We start from the raw sequence: 22,598 nt of genomic DNA, 5'->3' as shown, positions 1-22,598 counted from the left end.
GAGTGGGGAATCAAACCCGGTTCTCCCAGATTAGAGTTTGCGCTTTTATCCACTGTTGGTGAAAAAATTCTGGATAAAAGTTTCAAAAGCTATTAGATCTATTACTGGTTATTACATTCCTCTTTCCCCAGAAACATATCTATTAGACCTTTGGAATGATCAAACTATTCCTAGAAATAGAAGGGAACTTATTTCAATCTTCATGGTAGCAGCAAAAACTATCATAGCTAATACGTGGAAAAGTACAAATAATATAACTCTTTCACTTGGTATAATATAACTCTTTCACTTTGGTATAACAAACTCTGGGAGTTATACTCAATGGATAAGCTTTCAGATAAGGTGTCTTCATTTTCTAATGCGTCCGGACATAGTGATTTCCAGCTTAAATGGTTTCCATTCCTTGAACACTTTTTCAACAATGATTCATCTAAAACTGTTCAGGTCCCAAAGAAATTTTATGATATTGTTCATATGATGTAATATTAACAGCTTCATCTAGAACTGCAAGTATAATATATACTAATACCTTTCCATTAGTGTTATGGTTTTAATTGTGTTCCATTAAGGTTTTGTTGTTCTGTTGATGTAAATTGAAAAATTGAAATAAAATTTTAATAAAAAAAAAAGATTAGAGTTTGCGCTCCTAACCATTACACCAAACTGGCTCTCTCTCGCAGCTTGGTTACTCAGTAGTTCACACCATTCTCTGCAGAATGTGTGCATTGCTTCCATTGACAAGCACTGTGCTTGAATCCAGGCCACAGCCAGGAGGTGACCAGTGGGTTGCACTGCCACACCCAGATGCAATTTAAATAATAATTTTTAAAAACCCTTTTATTTTCTGACATAACATCCATTCAAGAATGAACACCTTGTTTGAAAAACAAGAAAAATAGTATATTAAAATATTGGTGATGATTGGTGCTCTGCAAAAACCGGTTGTGCCTTCAGCTTTATGTGCAGGACTCATACGTGATCCACCCAGCATGCCCATCCAAGATTCTGATTGTTGGTTTTTTTCAAGATCTCTATTGCCTTTGTGCATAAATTATCCTAAAAACCACACTTCATGATTGAACATGGCAGGGTCCTTAAAAGGGGTCAAGAAACTGAAATGCTTGGTAGGGCTTCCAGATTCCAGATGGAGGCTGAAAATCTCTTGGGATTATAATTTATCTCCAGACTACAGAGGTCATTGGAGGGTGGACTCTAAGGCATCTCTACATCTTTACATTCTCTACATTGGAGAAAATGGCTGCTTGGGAGGGTGGACTCTGTGGCATCTGTCCCTGGTTAGGTCCCTCCTCACCCAAAACTTCATCCTTCCAGAGAGCCAGTTTGGAGTAGTAGTTAGGAGCGCAAACTCTAATCTGGGAGAACCGGGGTTGATTCCCCACTCTTCCACTTGCAGCTGCTGGATGACCTTGGGCAAGCCGTACTTCTGATAATGAGCTGTCCTTGAAAAAGAGCAGTTTCTGTCAAGAGCTCTCTCAGCCCCGCCTACCTCACAGGGTGCCTGTTGTGGGGAGGGGAAGGGAAAGGAGTTTGTAAATCGCTCTGAGACTCTCTTGGGTAGTGAAAAAGGTAAAGGTAAGGGTTCCCTTGCTCGAAAGCCAGTCGAGTCTGACTCTAGGGTTATGGTGCTCATCTCCGTTTCAAAGCCGAAGAGCCAGCGCTGTCCGAAGATGTAGTGAAGGGTGGGGTATAAATCCCTCCTCCTCCTTCCCAGAGGAGAGTTGCCAGCTCTGGGTTGGGAAATACCCAGAGATTTTGGGGGTGGAACCTGGAGAGGGTGGGGTTTGGGGAAGGGAGGGGCCTCAGCAGGGTATAATGCTATTCTGGTCCACCCTCCCAACAGGCCATTTTCTCCAGGGGACCTGATCTTTGATGTCTGGAGATCAGTTGTAATTCTGGGAGATCTCCAGGCCCCTACTTGGGACACTGGGAATCTCAGGTTTAGGGTTGCCTGGAATTACAACTGATTTCCAGACAGCCTGAATCAGTTCCCCTGAATAAAATGGCTACCTGGAAGGTTGGACTCTGTGGCATTATACCCTGCTGATACCCCTCCCTAGCCCCAAATCTCCAGGAATTTCCCAACCCAGTGTTGGCAACCCTGGATAGGTATTTGTAGCAATGTTCCCTCTAAGCTGTGGACTCTTGTGAGCAAAAATTCTACTTTGTGAGTTACTGCCATTAAAGTTGTGAGCAAGCGATTTGGCTACTGCATACATTAGTTTGCTCTGGAGCCCTCCTTCCTGAGCAAAGACAAAAACGTGTGAGCTGAAGGCTGAAAAACTGTGAGCTAGCTCACACTAACTCAGCTTAGAGGGAACACTGATTTGTAGCTGTCTAAAAGTTTCTGCACTTAAGAAACAACATTTGTTCTGGTATATTTAGGAGATTAGCGACCGTGGGACATGTTATGTAGCTTTAGAATCATATGAAAGGACCACATTTATTCTCTTACAGTTTGCAGATTCTGGAATAGCAATCTTAGGGAGGGATCAGTGCTGTTTTCCCTGTGAAAAGACACATCCAAACTGCTTTTAGGGTTACTAGAAAAATGAAACATTGAAAAGCAGCAAGAGTGTATCTGGGTGTGTGCAGAATGCCTTTTGCTCACCTGAGGGTATAGTTAAAATCTAATTTTTGGTGGTAGTGTTGCCAGCTTTCCTCCTAGCAGTGCTCCTGTGCTCTTTAACAGCAGTTAGTGCTTCAGTGAGGGGAGGAACTTTACCAGTTGAACTTCTGCTTACTGGGCATGCAAATCCTGCTTGGGGGAAAAACCATTCTCAGTCCTACTTCCAGATGTAAAGGAACCAGATGGTGTGTTCCATCGGTATGAATGGAGGGGGGGGCTGCACCTGTTGAATGTCTGCCTCTGTAGTCACTCTTACAGGCACAAGTTCTCCTACCTGGAAAGGCACAGTAAATAAAACTTTAAAAAGATTGTCAGGAATCTTTTCTTACTTCACTTACTTCACCATTGAGACTCAAGACAGATTACAGAATGAGAAGCCAACACAATAAAAACAGTTTAGTACATACTCAACATTGAAAAAAGAAAATCCCGGAGTACAAAATCAGAAAACACGGGATCCAAATAGCATGATACATAACAATGCAGGACGAAAGCTGTGTGATATTTTCAAGCATACAAGCCGTGTTGGTCTGAAGCAATAGAACAAAGTTCGAGTTCAGCGGCACCTTTAAAACCAACCAAGTTTTATTCTGGATATAAGCTTTCCTGTGAAGAAGTGTGCATGTGCGCGGAAGCTTATACCCAAGGTTAAACTTTGTTTGTTGGCCTTAAACGTGCTGACAGGACTCAAACTTTTTATTTATTTTCTTTTTTAGATTTACATTTTATAAACAATACATATATTACATACTACTAACCACACTAACCCAAAATAATTCTCAAGTCCCGTCCACTTTATAAAAAATGCCCTCTTGAACGATTCCATTTTGCTGTAACTGTTCGCTTTTTTCATTCCGGTCAATTCTTCACGAATACTCTATAGGGTTAAATAAATTTCCAAAGAGTAGCCATGTTAGTAACCGAGTTCTGCATCCTAGAAGAGGGAAATGTGCAGAGGTAAAGAAAAAGTTCAGTAATATAGAAAACCCTCACTTCGGGTTCTGATTTGAATGCTTCCCTATGAGGGGCGGAAGCATAACAGAGATGGGGGGGGGGGGCAAACCCCTGTCTCATTTCTGTGCACTGGCTGCCCTACCTGGGAGCTCACTGAACTGAGAACTAGAAGTGTTGTATTAATATAGCTGCGTTTCAGATGCCCTCTGGTCCTGGAGAGAAATGGGAACAGGGCAGGTGTTAAAGGGAAAATCCCTTCCTGGCTCCTCCCTGATGCGAAATTGCCCAGTTCGGATTTCCTAGCCGGTGGCTACAAAGAACAGGTGAGTGAAACCAGCATGGGAGGAGCCGGGACAATTTGCCGGGTGGCAGGTGTGCATTTAAAACTTTGCAGTTTACTTGGGAGAAGAGCAGGAGGCTTATGATCGCACTGCAAGAACTACTGGGTTTATTGTGGCAAAGACTTCCGTGGACTTTCTTAGGTTTTGTGAATTGCTAGCAGAAATAAATATATGTGGGCATGGAGATGAATAATGTAAGCAGAGGAATTTAAGGTTCACGAAATGCAAGGGGAACAATTTGCAACTTAGGGGTAAGCATAGCGACTGTTTGTGAGCAGGACAGACAGACAACCTTTATTGGCATATCAAGAGATAAAAGGACATTAAAATTTAGGAATACATCAGAAATGTGGCTGTCATACAAACAAACAGCAAGAAAAAAAACCTGATCAGTTTATAGTTTCCCTGATTTGAATTGCAGATTGAAGAAAACAGGCAACATTAAAAGTTATAGATGAATTTTGCCCCGAGATTAGCAACTGGACATTGACACTCTCAGGGAGACCGCAGCATGTAAAAAGAAGGGAGTCCAGGAATTTATCCCGGGTCTTAGTATAAAATGGGCAATTTAAAAGAACATGGGAAACAAATTCGATGGCACCCTGACCAGTGTTCCCTCTAAGCTGCGTTAGTGTGAGCCAGCTCATAGTTTTTTAGCCTCCGGCTCGCACATTTTTGTCTCAGCTCAGGAAGGAGGGCTCCAGAGCAAACTGATTGATGCAGTAGCCAAATCTCTCGCTCACCACTTTAATTCCAGTCGCTCACAAAGTAGAATTTTTCCTCATGAGACTCCACAGCTTAGAGGGAACCTTGACCCTGACTACAAGGGCATTGTCTAAGTTTATAAGGGATTTTATGACATCTTCCAGAGAAGATAGCCGATGGCAATACGTTAAATCTGGCTAACATAAATTTTATTCTAGCATTGTTTGCGACAGTAAAAATGTGTTAGCTTTAAAGGACTCCTGTTTGTTTTCACTGCCAGGGACAACAACTTTTGAACTTGCAGAAAGCTGAATGTATCGTGGTTTTGTAACCTTCAGAGGGTTCAAGGTAGTTTACATGCTTCTCCCCATCTCCATCTTATCGTCACAACAACCCTGCGAGGTAGGTTAGGCTGACAAAGAATTAGTGACTGACCCAGAGGTCATTTCGGGGGGGATCGCGGGGGATCGCAGTTCCCCTGAGTGAGGTACGGGGGGCGGGGCACATGACGAAGCCCCGCCCCCTGCTTCCAGCTGCCCCGCTTCCGCCGGCAGCGGCGGCCGGGACCGTTGGGGGCGGGGTGTGTGGCCTTATGACACACTTCCGGTGATGTCAGGGTGTGTGGCATATGCTGAGTTATGCTAATGAGTTCCTCTAGCTCTTTTTCTACGAAACGACCCCTGCACTGACCCAAAGGCTCTTTGAGTTGTTCACAAGTCCTTTCGATAAACGTTTGGAGATGAGGCAACTATTGAATGTTCTCTGAAAGAAAGTACTTTCACAGAGGTCAATGACACAGACCCAGGTTATTTCCAGAGAAGAAAACCCAGGGCTATTTTTGGGCAGGAACGCACAGGAACGGAGTTCCGGCTGGCTCCTGAGTTGGCCACGCCCAGCAGGAACGCATTAGCATAATAGGCCACACCCAACAGCAGAAACTCATTAGGACTGGCTACATTGGGGGGGTGTGGCCTAACATGCAAAGGAGTTCCTGCTACAAAAAAAGCCCTGGGTTTGGACAACAAACATGGTAAACAGAATAAGAAGCAAAAGGTGTGTGTGGCTGGATGACCACACTTCTGGCAACATGGGGGTGCATCCTAATATGCTAATTAGCTGTACTGTCAGGGGTGTGGCCTAATATGCTAATGAGTTTCCACTCTTGGGTGTGGCCTATTATGCTAATAAGTTCCTGCTGGGCTTTTTCTACAAAAAAAGCCCTGACGAAACCCATTGTGTTCAAAACAGCTGGGTCTGAAACACACCCAACTTACAGGCCACAGGTCCAAATGTAACACAGTGAAATTCTGACTGGGGTGTGGAAATATCGCCAAGCCCCTGAATCTCTGAGTTGCAGATACAGTTCCTGGCAACCCTAATGTGAGAAGCCTCAAACGTTTCCTCAGAACATAGTCAGAAAACCAGGCATTGATGGCAGACACTATCAAACTTTGTAATTTCAAAGTAATGTTTTCCTATGGTTACCATATTTTGAAAAGCAAAAAAGAGGAGATATTTCCCGACTGACTACTTCAAAAACAAGTGATCACCACAACAAATCTCATTTTAAATACTCCTACTATTTAAGCTGTGATAATTGCTACTAACTAGGGACATTCCTAACCTTCCAACTCCAAAAGAGGACATTTTAATCAGTTTTTTTAAAAAAAAGATCCCAAAAAGAGGACAGACACCAAAAAAGAGGACATCTGGTAACTCTAGTTTTCCAAATTGTCTCATCTTCTGAGAAACCCAGCTACATCCACTAGGGAAGCATCCTCTGTTGCCAACTTGCCACAAATACTTTGTGCCTCTTGATGACTCCCCCATTGGTCCTGTTAGAACTGAAAAAATTGCTAAGAATATGTCAAATTATCTCCCTTGGCTGCAGTCTCCAGCAGTGTTCCCTCTAAGCTGTGTGCATGAATGGCCACTTATTAACACAGGAAGCCCCGTTTAGCGGCAATCTGGAGCCGCGCAGGGACTTGCACTGCCCATTGCCCATTTTAAGATGGCAGCAGTTATATTCTGCTCAGGATGTGAACTGCTCTGGATCAGTAGAGGCAACAAAATTAGAGGGAACATTGGCCGGGGGTCAAATTGTCAGGCAGAGGTCATTTCGGGGGGGATCGTGGGGGATCGCAGTTCCCCCGGGTGAGGTACGGGGGGCGGGGCACATGACGAAGCCCCGCCCCCTGCTTCCGGCCCTCATTCAGCCAGGAGGAGGCAGGAGAAGAGGGAGGGTAAGTTGCTTCCTCCCTGCCTCTCCCCCCCCCTGCCTACCTGGGGCCAGGGAGGGCCTTCGCGGGGCTTCCTTGCCCTCCCGCCGGCCTTGCAGGTCCACCGCCGGGCCCCTCATGGGGCTCGGCAGTAGAGCTGCAAGGCCGGCGCCGGCGGCCAGGACCGTTGGGGGCGGGGTGTGTGGCCTTATGACACAGTTCTGGTGATGTCAGAGGGTGTGGCCTTATGACACACTTCCGGTGGTCAGGGTGTGTGGCATATGCTAATGATTTATGCTAATGAGTTCCCCTAGTTCTTTTTCTATGAAATGACCCCTGTTGTCAGGCCAGAGAATTTGTTTTCCAGGGAAGTTTGTTTACCATCAGTGATCTTTTCACCAAGGAACCACTGCCTTCCCTGGAACCAAGTGTTGGAAGATCAGTTCAGGAATTTTTTTAGGAAGAGAGGCTGACTTCTAAACGTGCTGCATTTTAAAGAACCTCTTTGTGAAGTCAGTCTATGCTACTTTCCCCCCTCCCCAATATCAAATACAGGATTCAGTCAGCCAGTCAGATGCCTTCGGGCAGTTTAGTTTCAGGCACAGGGAAGGATGCATTGTCTGCAGTTATTTCTAGAATGATCTTTGAGTGGGAGGTGCCATATCTCAATGGTTACCTGTGTACTTTGTGTGCCGCATGTCCTAGATTCAATCCCATTTTGAACCTCTAAAAGCATTTCTGGTAAGTCTAGGAAAGGGGCCTCTTCCTGAAACTGTAGAGAGCCGTTGCCAGACACTCCCGCCGACAGTGGTTTATTATTTCATTTATACCCCACTTTTCTCACCAATGAAGACCCAAACCACTCCTAGCAGTGCTCCTGTGCTCTTTAACAGCAGTTAGTGCTTCAGTGAGGGGAGGAACTTTACCAGTTGAACTTCTGCTTACTGGGGATGCAAACCCTGCTCAGGGAAAAACCCATTCTCAGTCCTACTTCCAGATGTAAAGGAACCAGATGGTGTGTTCCATCGGTATGAATGGAGGGGGGGGCTGCACCTGTTGAATGTCTGCCTCTGTAGTCACTCTTACAGGCACAAGTTCTCCTACCTGGAAAGGCACAGTAAATAAAACTTTAAAAAGATTGTCAGGAATCTTTTCTTACTTCACTTACTTCACCATTGAGACTCAAGACAGATTACAGAATGAGAAGCCAACACAATAAAAACAGTTTAGTACATACTCAACATTGAAAAAAGAAAATCCCGGAGTACAAAATCAGAAAACACGGGATCCAAATAGCATGACCCAAACCAGCTTACCTCAATCTCCTTTCTCGAATTTACCCTCTCAGCAACCCTGTGAGGTAGGCTAGGCTTAGACTGGCCCATGGTCACCCAGTGAGCTTCCCTGCTCACCAGATCTCACTGTGATCTACTACTACACCACACTGGATTAGATGAATTATTCACAAAAGGGCAGCGTCATTTACTCACATGGGGATTATTATGCAATTTGTAATTGCCATTAAAAAGTATGAAATCTGATTTGTACTGCTTTACAGTATGGCCTTCTATGATTAATAGAAATATTCAGCTTTTGAAATCCTGCAAGGGGATTTTTCAAAAACCAGTGTATAGGGTTTTTGTCCCCCCCAGACTTCAAATGTTCCAAATATCCTAATACAACTATATTCAGCTTTTGAAGTCCTGCAAGTGGATTTTTCAAAAACCAGTGTATAGGGTTTCTGTCCCCCCAGACCTCAAATGTTCCAAAGAGCCTAATGCTTATGTCCTTTTTATGGCATCTCTTTACTAGTCCTTTTCAGTTTAAGAAGGAAGACACAACCAGATCAGAACATCTAGTTCTCCATCCTCTTTCTCATAGAAAGCCACCCAGAGGTTTTCCTGTTAGGTGTGTCACCTCCCCAGCTGGTGTTCAAAGCTACACTGCGAGTGAATATGGAAGTTCTATTTAGCTATCGTTTGACCTAAAAATCTTGCACTGAGAGATCAGCTGCTTTTTTTTCATGGATGTTCTTAGCTATAAAAGAACATAAATAGAGCCATGCTTGTTCAGACCAATATTCCAGCATCCTGTTTTCCAACACCAGCCAGTCAAAGACCACAGAGGAGCACACAGACAGGGCCTGCTGTCTGCTCCCCCCACCCCTTCAACATTCTTACCTCTGAACTCATTTAGGTAGAATGGTTAACTGCCATTCATAATGAATTTATCTAAGCCTTACTGCACCAAACCCAATTTCTAGCTAGGCCAGCATCCTGTTTCCCCATCAAGCCCCCAACCAGGACAGGAAGATGTTTCCTTTTTTTGATGTTTTATGTTTGTATTGTATTTTACTTTGTAAGCCACCTTGGGGCAGGGAACCTGGAAAGGCAGCACAAAAATTCTTCGGATAATTAAATTAGGCTTCCCCATTGTATCTCCACAACAACATGGTTTTCAGATATACTGCTTTTAGAAATGGAGGTTCTACTGAGTAAGAGACTTATCCTAAATGTGGTTCATCCAGTCCCTTTTTAAAGCCAACTAATCTAGTGGCACAACCAGGACAGGAAAATGTTTCCTTTTTTTGATGTTTTATGTTGTATTTTACTTTGTAAGCCACCTTGGGGCAGGGAACCTGGAAAGGCAGCACAAAAATTCTTCGGATAATTAAATTAGGCTTCCCCATTGTATCTCCACAACAACATGGTTTTCAGATATACTGCTTTTAGAAATGGAGGTTCTACTGAGTAAGAGACTTATCCTAAATGTGGTTCATCCAGTCCCTTTTTAAAGCCAACTAATCTAGTGGTTTGTGGATATCGCGGTTAAAAAAAATGTAATACGGACCATGGATGCACACCACAATTCGATTTTAATCAAAACTTGACTGAAATGATAAAGGAAACTGAACACACAAATCCCAACAATCAGCAATAAACACAAGGTATTAATGGTCATTCTGTGGTTGGATGTTCAGTCCAAAACCCACAAAATAAGGAGTTCCTTTTCAAATTACTCGGCCATTTTTTTTTTAAAAAAAGATGCTGCCTGTTCATTTATGCAGAAAAGGGAGTCCCGGCAGAGATACCTCATTTCCAGCAGATAAGGGCAAACTTAGAAATCTCTTCAAAGATTGCCCTCCTTTCCCCAATAAAACAGCCAGCACAATATAACCCAAAACGAACACTTCATTCTTCCACTGAAATGAACAAGACTTCAAAAGGTGTTTGAATCTCCCTCTTTGCCCACAGCGAAGCCAAACAAACTTTAAAAAGTTCCAGATTATACTTGTTGCTTTTATCAGTCTTCAAAAAGGTGCATGGGAACAATGCCCCACACTATCAGCCATTTGCCCAAAACCGTTAGGGAAAGGGGTGGTTTCTGGCCGCCTCCATAGAAGCGGTCAGAAACCACCCCTTTCCCTAACCCGAAACCCCTATGCAGAAAAAAACCACCAAGGCAGGCTGAAGGTACTCCCTTTGGCTAAAAACATCTCTATTTTTTCTCTCTCACATCTGATTACTGTTTTTAGAGTCATCGCTTCAGAGGGAATCGTAAGCAAAACATGGATTCTTGCCCCAAGGAGCTTACACAGGGATTTCCAAAGGCAAGGAGAAGCAGACAGGAAAAGTAGCTAACTTAACCCAAAGAGCTCAGCTTGGTATACGTGGTCCCCTCATAATAATGTAAAAGAGAGACTGGCCCGAGGTCACCTAAGAGTGTCGTGGCTAATTAATACCCCCCACTGGCTCCCAGTGCCAAGGTATTAATGTTAATGAGAACAGTTCCAATTTTTCCCCAAGATTGACCAAGCACCAAATCTAACTCTTCTCACAATGCGAACATTTGAACGGTTTCTGCCCTGCAGGGTCGCTCACGGGTGTTAAGAGATTGGGCCTTCTCACAAAGTTCCGCCCACAGTCCGAGCATTGATATGGCTGAACACCCGTATGGACACTCTGGTGGTTGAGGAGGTGCGAGCTATTCCGAAAACTCTTCCCACAGACCGAGCACTCAAACAGCTTTTCCTCGGCACAGCTTCTCGCCCGTACCACCAGATCGGAGCTCAGGTAGCGACTTCTCAAACACTCGGAGCATTTCGAGCCCTTTTCTCCAGCTCGGTCGATCTGGTCCGACCGCTGCCAGAAGACTCTCCCACACTCGGAGCATGTGCAAGGTTCCTCTCCCGCATGGATTTTCTGATGTCGAAGAAGAACGGAATTGGAGGTGAAGCTTTTCCCACAGTCGGAACAGTTGTAAGGTTTCTGCCCAGTGTGGATTCTCATGTGCACAAGAAGGTTTGACCGCCGGTCAAAGGCTCTCCCACAGTCTGAACATCTGTAGGGTTTCTCTCCTGTGTGGATTCTCTCATGCAGCACCAGATGCGAGCTCCAGCGGAAACTTTTGTCACAGTAGGAGCATTTGTATGGTTTCTCTCCCGTATGGGTCCTTTCGTGAGACTTAAGATTCGGCAGGTTTCGGAAGTTTTTCCCACAGACTAAGCATTTATATGGTTTTTCCCCTGTATGGATTCTCTCATGAATAATCAGGCTCTGCTTCTGGCTAAAAGTTTTCCCACAGTGGGAGCATTTATGCTGCTTCTCTCCCGTATGGACTTTCTGGTGCGCAATTCGTTGCAAGCTGTTCCGGAAGGTCTTCCCACAGACCGAGCACTCAAAAGGCTTTTCTTTGTGGGTCCGGACATGTGCGACCAGTTCCGCACTGACATCGAAAGCTTTCCCGCAGGCAAAGCATGCAAGTGCCTCCTTCGCCGTGTGGGTTCGCTCGTGCTCGACGAGGTCCGAATTCTGGCTGAAGCTTTTCCCACAGTACGAGCACAATGCAGTGTGGATTCTCTCGTGCGACATGAAGTGCGAGCTCCAACTGAAACATTTCCCGCAGTGCGAGCATTTGTACGGTTTCTCACCTGTGTGGATCCTCTGGTGGACTTTGAGACCTGAGATGTTCGTGAAGCTTTTCCCACACACAGCACACTTGTAAGGTTTCTCCCCAGTGTGAGTCCTCTGGTGTTTGAGGAGGTCTGATCTCTGACTGCAACTTTTCCCACACTCCGAGCAGGTGTAAGGCTTCTCGCTGGCAAGAATTCCCTCTTGCGAGTTCCACCCAAAGGTATTCCCACAGTGTGAGCATTTATGGGGCTTCTGCCCCGTGTGGGTTCTTTCACTTTCTCCACAGTGGGCACATTTATACAGTTTCTCCCCTACGTGGGTTCTCTCGTGGGACAAGAGATCCGAGCTGCTACCAAAGTTCTGGCCACAATGCCAGCATGTGTACGTTTTCTCTCCTGCCTGGCTCCTTTCACTAGTCAAAAGGTGTGGGCTTTGACCAAAGCTTTCCTTGTGTGCTTCACATTTCATGCTGTCCACCCGCTGCAGGGCTGTGGCTTCACTGAGACCTTTGTCAGTGCCTTCAGAAAACACAGGCTCAGTGGCTTCCATCTCATTGTTATTTCCGTTCTGACTCTCTGCCTCGCATGGATTCTCATCACCTTTCCTACCATGTGGGGAACGGTTCTCTTTGGCTGCTTCCGACATCATCATCTGTGGTTCCTCTTCTTCAGGGCTTTCCAAGAAAGGCTTCAGCTCCTCCTCGGTTTCACTCAGCCACCCGCTGCCTGCTGGAGGAAAAGGGGGAAATCCAGAAGTAAATGTAGGCGACGTTACTTGAGATTAGTGAATGACAGTGAGATTTAGCATGCTGGCCAAAACCAATCGGTCGCCGATTGTCAATAGACTGACTGATAGGCCACCTATTGTTTGACAAAGGTGAAACAATATTCAGGATTCTGAACATGACCTGTGGATGTCAGCATCCCTTTTTAACATAGTTTTTAGCATAATTTGGAGGAAAGGGCAGAAGAAGGTCTCTAAGATCTGAACATAAGAAGAGCCTTGCTGGATCAGATCAAGGGTCCAGCATCCTGTCTCACACAGGGGCAAAACAGTTCCTCTGGAGGGCCAACAACAGGGCATAGTGGACGAGGCCTTCCCCTGAGGTTGCCTCCTGGCTCTGGGATTCAGAGGATTAGTGCCTCTGAATGTGGAGGTCCCCCTCAGCCACCATGGCTGGTAACCTTTCATAGACTTATCCTCCGTGAATCTATCTAATCCCCTTTGAAAGCTGTTTATTCCTGGGGCCATCACTACATCCTCTGGTGGCAAATTCCACATTTTCATCACTCTCTGTGTGAAGCAGAACAAAGCTTGAGTCCAGGGGCACCTTTAAGACGAACAAATTTTTATTTAAGGTATAAACTTTCGTGCCCAAGCACACTTCCTCAGATACGGTGTGTAAAGTAGTGTTTCCTTTCATCCGCCCCGAACCTACTGCCCATCAGTGTCATTGGATGCCCTTGAGTTCTAGTATTATGGGAGAGGGAGGAAAAAGTTCTCTTTTGTCAACTCTCTCCACCCCCGTGCCTAACTTTATAAACCTCGACCATTCCCCCACCCCAAGTTGTCTCTTTTCTATACTGAAAAGTCCCAGACTCTTCAGCATTTCCACATAGGGAAGAAAAGCCTCAGGTTCAATACGCGGCATCTCCAGGTAAAGGGACCAGGCAGTAGGTGACGGGAAAGACCTCTCTCCGCCTGAGACCCTGGAGAGCCGCTGCCGGTCAGAGCAGGTGATAACCGACTCTGGTGGACCAATCGTGTGAGATTCCATATAAGGCAGTTTCACATGTAACTTTAACCACCTTGTGGGTTATTTATTTGGCAGGAACTGGATTAACAAGGAGTTTTTCACAAGCGTTTCAGCCCATTGTGTTGGAGGGGATGTGGCCCAGTTGGCCTATTCCGACATTGCTGGTGGGATTGGCCAGTCATCCAGGGATTATGGCAAGATGTTTTAGCTAGGATTGGTAGAATGGTAGGTAAGGTCGTCTCTCCTACCTTAGATCTAGTCCTACTGGAACTGTGGTCCAACTGCATACCGAGAAAGGGGGGGAAAGGCTACGATTTCTACCCTACTGGTGGTGGCAAGGCTAGCCGTTGCTTCCAAATAGAAAGTCCAGGAAGCACCAACTATATGGTTCGATAACCTATGTACACAATTTTATAAACCTCGAACATTCTCCCCCCTGCCCCCAGTTGTCTCTTTTCTATACTGAAAAGTCCCAGACTCTTCAGCCTTTCCACATAGGGAAGGTGCTCCAACCCCCTTTGTTGCCCTCCTCTGTACTTTTGGAGATACGGTGACCAGAAGGGTACGAAGTATTCCAAATGAGGCCGCACCACAGATCTACACAGGGGCATTTCAATATCGGCCGTTTTATTCTGAATCCCTTTACTAATAATCCCTGACATAGAATTTGCTTTTGTTCACTGCTGCAGCACACTGGGTTGACACCTTCATTGAGCTGTCCACGACGACCCTGAGATCTTTTCCCCTCTCAGTCTCAGCAAGTCCAGGCCTCAGTAGCCTGTCAGGGACAACCCTGAAAGCCAAGCAAAGGTTCCCCAGCTGCCACACCCTGCTGGAACTGCAGAGGGACCCCCAAAGACCAGGGACCAGCGTTCCCTCTAAGCTGAGTTAGCATGAGCTAGCTCACAGTTTTTTAGCCTCCGGCTCACACATTTTTGTCTTAGCTCAGGAAGGATGGCTCCAGAGCAAACTAATTTATGAAGCAGCCAAATCGCTGGCTCACGACTTTAATGCCAGTGGCTCGCAAAGTAGAATTTTTGCTCACAGGACTCCACAGCTTAGAGGGAACATTGCCAGGGACCACCTTGAACTGCAAGGAAAGGTGGGATTCAATGTTTTAATAAATAACTGCCCTGTTGCCAGTTTTATTTTATTTACTTGTTTTTTTAAACTTATATCCCACCCTCCCCACACTGTAGGCTCAGGGCAGGTCTATATATAGGTTTGCAATTAACATATAGGACTGCAATGAATGCAGATTTACAAATTAAAACATGTTATAATCATCCATTAGAATCAATAAAACCATCAACATTAAATCAATAAAATCCAGCATTTGGAAGAAGAAGAGGAGATTGGATTTATACCCCGCCCTTCACTCGAAGACTCAGAGCAGCTTACGAACTCCTTTCCCTTCCCCTCCCTGAAACAGACACCCTGTGAGGTAGGTGGGGCTGAGAGAGCTCTTTCGAGAACTGCTCTGACAGAACTATAGTTTGCCCAAGGTCATCCAGCAGCTGCGAGTGGAGGAGTGGGGAATCAAACCTGGTTCTCCCAGATTAGAGTCCGCGCACTTAACTACTATACCAAAACAACACGCCTCAACAGATGACAGTGTGGCCCCAATCCGGCTTCTAGGATCTGCGGTCACTGGAGGGGAGACCAGATCGAAGTGGATGCCCGCTGCCTCAACTAAAGGTCCGGTGGAAGAGCTCCGTCTTGCAGGCCCTGCGGAACTGTAATGGGCCCTCCTGGGCCCTGATGCCATAAGGTAGCTCACTCCACCAGGCAGGGGCCAGGTCCTTTTTGGCCTAGTTGAGGAAAGTCGGACATCCCTCGGGCCAGTTCAGAACACCTGTCTTTGGGGAGGATTTCGCACCTGAAGAGGTGAGAGGGGCCCTTCCCTGGAGATCTTCAGATGGTGCTGAAAGGCCTGCTCGATTTCCAGGGGTTTTGAGAAGGTCTGAACAGCAGGCCTCTTTTAAGAGGAGGACGGTGGGAGAGATTTGGAGTTGGCTGCTTTATTTGAGTTTTAATGGAAAATGCTTTTAAATGTTATTTGTAAACCACCTTGAACTGCAAGGAAAGGTGGGATTTAACATTTTAATAAATACATTTTAAATAGTTGGCAGCTTTCATTTGAAATGGTTGCAGTCTCATTTCCATTTTAAATTTCATGCTTTCAAAACAATTGAAACGATAGTCAACCAGAGAAGAACGGCAAGTGGGCCACTCTCATCTGATCCTTTTTCTGAAAGGCTTTGTTAATTTGTTTTTTGCAGTTAACATTAAGCATCAGTTTGACTGGTGATTAAAGTATCTGTGAAGAGGGACGCAGGCACACAACTTACACAGAGAGAGTGCTTAGAATGTGGGATTCACTGCCAGAGGATGTCATGATGGCCACAGGAATGAACTGCTTTCAAAGGGGGGTTAGACAGATCCATGGAGGAGAGGTCTGTCAGTGTCCACTAGCCATGGTGGCTGAGGGGAACCTCCGCATTCAGAGGCACTAATTCTCTGTGGAGGAGTGGGGAGCCAGGAGGCAACACCAGGGGAAGGCCTCAGCCTCTCTGCCCTGCTGTTGGTCCTCCATGGGAACTGGTTGGCCACTGTGTGAGACAGGATGCTGAATTAGGTGGACCCTCACTGGTCTGATCCAGCAGGGCTCTTCTTATCTCCCTTATAAATAAAAGCCGAATGGTGGTGGCACTTCTCTAGAACATTCCACATGCTCCAAAATCAATTCGCTCTCTGATCTGTCATTCAGAGGGTCTCCCTATCCACTGGCTGCTTGCCTGCCTCCAACATTCTAAACATTTTGCTGTTCCTCTCCCCCCCCCCATAGCCAGTCAGAACACAGAGGTTATTTGCATATGCAGCCTCATTGGCCTTTGCCTCGGAACACAGAGGTCATTTGCATATGCGACTTGATTGGCTTTTGCCTCTAACATTCTAAACAGTTTGCTCTTCTGTGGTAAAATGTGTCCAATCTCCAGGTGAGGGCTGGAGATCACTCAGAATTACAACTGCTTTCCAGATGGCAGAGATCAGTTCCCCTGGAGAAAATGGTGGGCTCTGTACCCTTATATGCTGCTGAGGTGGCCCCCATGACAGCCAATGTGACGTAGCAGTCAGGGCTTCAGAGCACGGGAGAGGCTGCAGGTGTGTGGGGGGTGGAAAGCTGAAGAGTGAGGGGGAAATAAAGGTAGGTTGATGACTGGCTGGGAAGGAGATAGAGTTGGCAACTCCAGGTGGGAAATTCCTGGAGATGTGAGGGATGGAGCCTGGAGAGGGTGAGGTTTCAGGAGGCGTGGGACCTCGGACAGGTACAAAGCCATAGACTCCACCCTCCAAACAAACTATTCCCTTCTGGGGAACCATCGTTGCCAATCTCCAGGTGAGGACTGGAGATCACTCAAAATTACATCAGTTCCTCTGGAGAAAATGGTGGACTCAGTGTCATTATACCCTGCTGAGGTCGCCACAGCAAATTGACACTGAGTGTCCAAGGCTGGGGCACCTGCCCAGAGCCTCTTACTAGAGGCCGTTGTATTTATTACTAATCCTCTGAATCCCAGAGCCAGAAGGCAACCTCAGGGGAAGGCCTCGGCCTCTCTGCCCTGTTGTTGGCCCTCCAGGGGAACTGGCTGGCCACTGTGTGAGACAGGATGCTGGACTAGAGGGACCACTGGCCTGACCCAGCAGGGCTCTTCTCATGTTCTTACAACTTCCACAAGAGTGTACCCACTGGCACATTCACAGGAGACATTCCTGTTGGATCCCTTATAGCACCCTGTGGGAAAGCACCCATCTGAGAAACATGGAACATGAGTTTGAATCCCACGAAAGAGGAAAGCGGGACAAAGCTCACCTACTGGCCAGCAACGGATCAGCAGCACAAAGAAGAGGAAGGTCTAGCCTACACTTCACAATACCAGGGAAGGAAATACTGCAGAAAAAGGCATAATGTTGTGGAGCAACTGATCATTCCTTTGCGCATCCTCCAAGCACATCTGCTGTAAGACACAGCCTTTCTTCTCTCACAACTACCTAGTGAAGTGGATCTTGTCTGGGATTTGAACTCGGGACTCTCTCACACCCTAAGTGAGAATACCTAGACCAACAAGCCTTAGTCTCTTAGGAGAGCCATTTTGGTGTAGTGGTTAGGAGCATGGACTCTAATCTGGGAGAACCGGGTTCGATTCCCCACTCCTCCACATGCAGTTGCTGGTGTGACCTTGGGTCAGTAACAAGTTCTTTCAGAGCTGTTCTCTCAAGAGCAGTTCTCGGCAGAGCTCTCTCAGCCCCACCTACCTCATAGGGTGTCTGTTGTGGGGAGGGGAAGGGAAAGGAGATTGTAAGCCGCTCGGAGACTCATTCGGGTAGTGAAGGGCAGGGTATAAATCCAATCTCTTCTTCTTCTGTGCCTTTTATTTTCACCACATGGCATTTCTACAACTGAATGACGACAGTCTGTCTACACCAGGGGAGGGGGAGGGAGAGGGGGAAGATACCCCTTCTACAACTTGGTTAATTTGGCTTCTATTGGTCTTTGCCCTGGTACGCCACATGAAACTGACTTCCAGCTTTGCTAATATAGACACACAGCCACAGCAGAAGCAGCTTCCATTGCAAAAGACACAGTACTTGGGGAAAAAATATGCTGTTCCTGGTAGCATCCCCATCCCTAGCCATCCATGACATCACGGCAGGTCAGCCAATGAGTACAAGAGGCATGCAGGCAGGCAGTCGGCAAGGAAGAGACAAGCTTTAATCCCTTTCGGGGCAATTTCAGAAACATATAACTGCTACCATTGTCCACAGACCCAAATCCACAGATCCGGAAAAGGGACAATTCAGTTCAAAAGAGCACTATAGCTGGAGATGGAATGACTTCAGGAATCCATTAAGACATGCCCTGCCGGGTAAGTCTTACCTGAAACATTTGCGCTTCCCTCGGCGCACTGCTTGGCTTCCGTGAAACATTGTTTCTTTGCAGCTCCTGGCAATTCCTTGCTTGTCTTGGGTAGATTTACAAACGTGTCTTCTGACGACCCCTCAATCTGAAGGGAGGGGGGGACAATTAAAAATGAAATCAGAGGGCAGGCAAAGAACTGGGTTGACAGAGTGGGGGAGAGTCAGAGCAAACTCCAAAATACACAGTAGTACAAATTCAGTTCTATTGGCTGGCCAGACTTCTACAGTCTAATCCGATTTTGTTTACTGAATGTGCCATCCTGGGGAATCCGCTTGGAGTCCAGCGAGAAAGGCAGACGATAAATAACGGAAATCAATAAATATCTCAATCTGCAGAACAATTTGGAAACTGGGGAGGGGCTGTGGCTCAGGGGTAGAGCATCTGCTTGGCATGCAGAAAGCCTCAGGTGCAATACGCGACATCTCCAGGTAAAAGGACCAGGCAGTAGGTGACGGGAAAGACCTCTCTCCGCCTGAGACCCTGGAGAGCCGCTGCTGGTCAGAGCAGGTGATAACTGACTCTGATGGACCAATGGTGTGATTCCGTATAAGGCAGTTTCACATGTAACTTTAACCACCTTGTGGGTTATTTATTTGGCAGGAACTGGATTAACAAGGAGTTTTTCACAAGCGTATCAGCCCATTGTGTTGGAGGGGATGTGGCCCAGTTGGCCTATTCCGACATTGCTGGTGGGATTGGCCAGTCATCCAGGGATTATGGCAAGATGTTTTAGCTAGGATTGGTAGAATGGTAGGTCAGGTCGTCTCTCCTACCTTAGATCTAGTCCTACTGGAACTGTGGTCCAACTGCATACCGAGAAAGGGGGGGAAAGGCTACGATTTCTACCCTACTGGTGGTGGCAAGGCTAGCCGTTGCTTCCAAATAGAAAGTCCAGGAAGCACCAACTATATGGTTCAATAAACTATGTACACAATTTTATAAACCTCGAACATTCCCCCCCCCCTGCCCCCAGTTGTCTCTTTTCTATACTGAAAAGTCCCAGACTCTTCAGCCTTTCCGCATAGGGAAGGTGCTCCAACCCCCTTTGTTGCCCTCCTCTGTACTTTTGGAGATACGGTGACCAGAAGGGTACGAAGTATTCCAAATGAGGCCGCACCACAGAGCTACACAGGGGCATTTCAATTCACGGCCGTTTTATTCTGAATGATTTCTTGTTTTGGTGTGTGTTTCTTTAAATGTTTAGTTTGACTGCAGTAATGTAAGGAGAGTGATAGAGGGAGATAAGAAGTGTGATGTGATTGGCTGAAGACTGAGAGTGTGGGAGGAGAGATGTCTTTGAGGTGATTCTATGTCCTTGAAGAGAAGACTGTGGAGAGTTTTTGTGAGAGTCTGTATGACAGAGGAAGCAGGTGGAGTTTAGTTAAGCCTGTGTGGCTATGCGAGAGTAGCCTGCATGGCTATATGAGCAAGAGAGTAGCCTGTGTGGCTATATATGAGAGAGAGATAAGCCTGTCAGAGTTGAGTTTTGGTGTATGAGAGACTGTGTGCCACCAAGCTTTGTCAGTTATATTTTCTTTCTTCAACAACAGTTCAAAAAACACCCAGAAAACTATTTTGTTCTTTTATAAATAAATCATTGTTTGTTTAAACTTATCCCAGCAATCAGAACAGTCCTTTCTCAGGGCCACAGTCCTGTGAAGCGCCCAGACACTGGGTCATTCTACCGAAATAGAGAGATTTGGAATTTTTAATTCCTGGTGGCAGCAGAAATCTACTAAGTTCATGTACACAGAGTGAGTTTTAAAGGAGAAACAGTCTCCCCGATAAGTAGTGCTCTTTTTGTAGCAGGAACTCCTTTGCATATTAGGCCACACACCCCTAATGTAGCCAATCCTCCAAGAGCTTACAGAGCTCTTCTTACAGGGGCTAAGCTCTTGGAGGATTAGCTACTTTAGGGGTGTGTCGCTTAATATGCAAATGAGTACCTGCTACAAAAAGAGCCCACCGTCACGCCATAGTAGGTGTGTTGGTCTGAAGCAGCAGAACAAGGTTAGAGTCCAGTGGCACCTTTAAGACCAGCAAACAATAAAATGTCATTGGTATTAAAGGTGCCACTGGACTCGAACTCTGTCCTGATATTATACTTCAATTTATTGTGGTTTTGTTTGCTTCACCAGGTAGGTGAGCCCTCACTTCTTGTGAGATAATCTCACTTTTTTGGTGGTGTGTGTGTGTGTCTTGTTCTCACCTGCCGTTCCCATCCCTTGGCACCTTGCTGTGCCTGAAGGAACTCCTCTGCCAGGGTCACCGCTTGGGTGCAGTTCTCTGGATCGCTCTCCCTGACCCAGCATTGCATCTCCGGGGGCAGGACGGCCAAGAACTGCTCGAGGGTCAGGAGATCCAGGATCTGCTCCTTGGTGTGTCTCTCGGGCCTCAGCCACTGACTGCAAAGTTCCCGCAGCTGCCTGCACGTCTCTCGAGGGCCCTCAGCTTCCTGGTAACATCGTTTCCTGAAGCGCTGGCGCCGCACCTCCGCCCCGACGGTATCTCCACTTTGGACTCTTTCCTTCTCCTTCCCACAGCACGCGGCCTCGTGGTCCTGCTTCAGTTCTCCAATAGGAACTGGCTGGGGCTGGGAAGCCCACAATCCACCAGGCCAGTTGGTGGCCTCCGTCACGCCCTCGGAAGGCACTGGAGGTGGTCTGCAGTCATTCCACTGCCTCGGTTCAGGCAGTTGTGAGCCGTCCCCTCGAGAACAAGGAGCCTGAAGTGTCTTGAGAAATTCCTGCAACTGGGCATCCCAGTTTCGGGATGGCTCCTCTGGCTCTTGCTTCACAAGCTGTGGAGGTTCCCCCAACAGAACTTCGACAGTCCTCCCCACTGCGAGGCCATCTGCTTCTTCCATTTCTGGTTTGGAGCCGGCTGACTCTTGTTCCTCTGTTTTGATGCGATTCCCCGGCTTTAGCGATTCTTGAGCCATCGTTGCCTCTTGTGCCGTGGCCATTTCCTTCCCCCCAAGAGGCAGTTCCACCCCCACCGGTGCACAGACACATGCGCACCCTGGATCACCAACCCTCGTGGAAATCCTTGGCTCTCTCACAGTACCCCCGAAGTTCCATCAGGACGACAGACAAACAAGATGTCGATGTGTCGGGGCTTTCCAACGAACGGTGGGACCTGATGATCCTTCCACATAACATTACCCTCTTCTGCAGCCAAGGAAAGAAAACAGAGACAAAAGAAAACCATAATAGAGAAATAGTTTATTGGTGTGAAGCCTCAAAATTCTGGTAAACCCCAAGATCTAATAATGTGTCATGATGCAGCAATGGCTACCCGCTTAGATGGGAGTTAAAAGGGCATTAGATAAATTCATTAGATAGCACATGCAGACTTCATAGCTAATTTCATAGCTAATGGAACCTCCAGTTTCAGAGGCAGTGTACCCTTGAGCATCAGTTGTTGGGAAATAGCAGCAGGGGAGGGATGATCCCTTTCATGTCCTGCTGGACACTTCCTGGAGGCACCTAGGTGATCACTGTGGGAAACAGGATCCTGGACTAGATCACAGATGCAATCCAGCGCAGCCCTTCTTAACCTTTTGATGATTGCCATTATTGTATTCAGAATCTCTACAAATGCTAAAGAGCATTATTGAGTATGCACGTTTAAGGCTGCAGCAAACAGCTTGCAGTCTGCATCTCTTTATCAATTTAATGGGCAAAACCAGAAAGAACGTGTCATTAACAGGTGGAATACACTGCTGCAGGAAGTGGCGGTGGCTACAAGTATAGACGGCTTCAAAGGGGAACTGGATAAACATATGGAGCAGAGGTCCATGTGTGGCTATTAGCCACAAGGTATAGAGGGAACTATGTCTGAGGTAGTCCTGCTCTGTATTCTTGGTGCTCAGGGGGGCCACACTGGGAGGGCTTCTGGAATTCTGGCCTCCACTGGTGTACCTTCTGATGACACCTGGGTTTTGGCCACTACCTGACACAGAGAGTTGGACTGGATGGCCTGATCCAACATGACTTCTCTTGGGTTCTTATGAATTTGAGACACAAATATGATATTTGGGTCTCAAATGGGCAACATCAGAAAGAAACTGAGATACAAAT

The 22,598-nt window shown here is 46.6% G+C and overlaps 1 pseudogene; it reads right to left on the bottom strand.

Annotated features, from left to right (window-relative positions):
* Positions 1-10,482: 10,482 nt before the first annotated feature.
* On the bottom strand, positions 10,483-21,457 carry LOC107122605 (annotated as a pseudogene).
* Between the last annotated feature and the right edge of the window lie 1,141 nt (positions 21,458-22,598).

Source organism: Gekko japonicus, unplaced genomic scaffold (genome assembly GCF_001447785.1).
Source record: "Gekko japonicus isolate JY-2015 unplaced genomic scaffold, Gekko_japonicus_V1.1 scaffold1592, whole genome shotgun sequence".
Lineage (NCBI taxonomy): Eukaryota > Metazoa > Chordata > Lepidosauria > Squamata > Gekkonidae > Gekko > Gekko japonicus.
Note: the sequence above shows the minus strand (reverse complement) of the source record. Positions and strands in the feature narration are given on the sequence as shown.